We start from the raw sequence: 1,854 nt of genomic DNA, 5'->3' as shown, positions 1-1,854 counted from the left end.
GCTGTATGTGGGGGCGTGGCCCGAGCGGGGAAATGGCGACCCCCTCTGCCACTTCTCACAGCTGGGTGCGGAGGAGCAGTGCCTTAGGTGGTTCACCTGGGCCGGGCCACTCAGAGTCGCTGGGTTATGACGCTGTATGTGGAGGTGGGGTCAGAGCAGGGAAATGGTGGCGCCCTCCACTGCCGCTTGCCGTGGGGACCTGCCGGCCCGGTCCAATCGCCCACTCCCTCGCCTGTCCACCCGCGCACAAATGCGCGACCTCAGTCAACACGCAGCCCCGGCCCGGCTGTCTCCCCCGCGGTCACTCGCCTCGTTGCTCGCGCGGTTGCTCACTGGGTCCAACCCTGCGCCTGGATTCCGCACCTGAGCCCGTCTGACCGAGTTTTCCTGTGCAACCCTGCTCCGCCAGCCGCTGGTTTCGCCCCTTACCGGTCAGGCTGAAGAATTTGTTGTTAACGGACTTCCGAAAAGTTCAATTTTCTGTGTTCTGGCTGTGTTTTCTGTTGCTAATATTTAGTTTTCTCTAATCTTGGTTGTGTGAGAAGGCACGGCACATCCACCTATGCCTCCATCTTGGCGGAAGTCCGGTAATTAAACTTTTAATTTTGACAAATGTGACTAATTTAATGTGGTGAGATTAAATTAAGCAATATATATAAAGAAATTACCATAATTTTTTAGATATTCACCATTCAGTAAATGATAGTTTATCACCTTTAAAAATTAGTAGTAGCCTTTTGGCTCTCTGAGCAGCACCATGGCAGTGGGCAAGAACAGTGCCTGATGAAAGGTGGCAAAAAGGGAGCAAAGAAGAAAGTGGTTGTCTGTTCTCTAAGAAAGATTGGTATGATGTGAAAGTACCAGCTATGTTTAGTATAAGAAATATTGGAAAAACACTAGTCAGGAAAACTCAAGGAACTAAAATCGCATCGGATGGTCTGAAGGGCCATGTATTTGAAGTGAGCCTAGCTGATCCACAGAATGATGATGTTGCATTTAGAAAATTCAAGCTAATTACTGAGGATGTTCAGGGAAAACACTGACTGACTAATTTCCATGGCATGGATCTTACCCATGACAAAATGTGTTCCATGGTCAAAAAATGGCAGACCATGATTGAAGCTTATGTTGATGTCAAGACTACCAATGGGTATTTCCTTGATCTGTTCTGTGTTGGTTTTACTAAAAAATGCAACAATCAGATTCAGAAGACCTCTTATGTTCAGCATCAACAAGTCTGCCAAATCCGGAAACCGATGATGAAAATCATGACTCTAGAGGTGCAGAGAAATGACTTGAAAGAAGTGCTCAATAAATTGATCCCAGATAGCATTGAGAAAGACATAGAAAAGGCTTGCCAATCTATTTATCCACTTCATGATGTCTTTGTTAGAAAAGGCAAAATGCTGAAGAAACCCAAGTTTGAATTGAGAAAACTCATGGAGCTTCATGGTGAAAGCAGCAGTTCTGGAAAAGCTATGGGGGATGAGACAGGTGTTAAAGTTGAGTGAGCTGATGGATATGAGCCCCCAGTCCAAGAATCTGTGTAAAATGTGGACATTTAAAGGTGAAAAACAAAAAGGCCTGTTTGTGATTAAAAAAATTAATAGTACTAATATTTTTAACAAGAACAAATATACTCTTTATTGGTTGTGCTTAGCTTGACTCAAAGGATTTCCCTTTTCCTGGTCCTATGTTACTTCTTTCCTTCCTTCCTTCCTTCCTTCCTTCCTTCCTTCCTTCCTTCCTTCCTTCCTTCCTCCCTCTCTCTCTCTCTCTCTCTCTCTCTCTCTCTCTCTCTCTCTCTCTCTCTCTCTTTTTCTTTCTTTCTTTCTTTTTGGTTCCAGTAGTATG

General features: G+C 44.9%; 1 pseudogene; it reads left to right on the top strand.

Annotated features, from left to right (window-relative positions):
* The first annotated feature begins 771 nt into the window (after positions 1–771).
* On the top strand, positions 772–1,550 carry LOC119043056 (40S ribosomal protein S3a-like; annotated as a pseudogene).
* Positions 1,551–1,854: the final 304 nt, after the last annotated feature.

This window comes from Artibeus jamaicensis, unplaced genomic scaffold (assembly GCF_021234435.1).
Source record: "Artibeus jamaicensis isolate MK-2021 breed Jamaican fruit bat unplaced genomic scaffold, CSHL_Jam_final scaffold_378, whole genome shotgun sequence".
In the NCBI taxonomy this organism is placed as follows: Eukaryota; Metazoa; Chordata; class Mammalia; order Chiroptera; family Phyllostomidae; genus Artibeus; species Artibeus jamaicensis.
The sequence above is the reverse complement of the archived record's forward strand: the minus strand, read 5'-3'. Positions and strand labels throughout refer to the sequence as shown.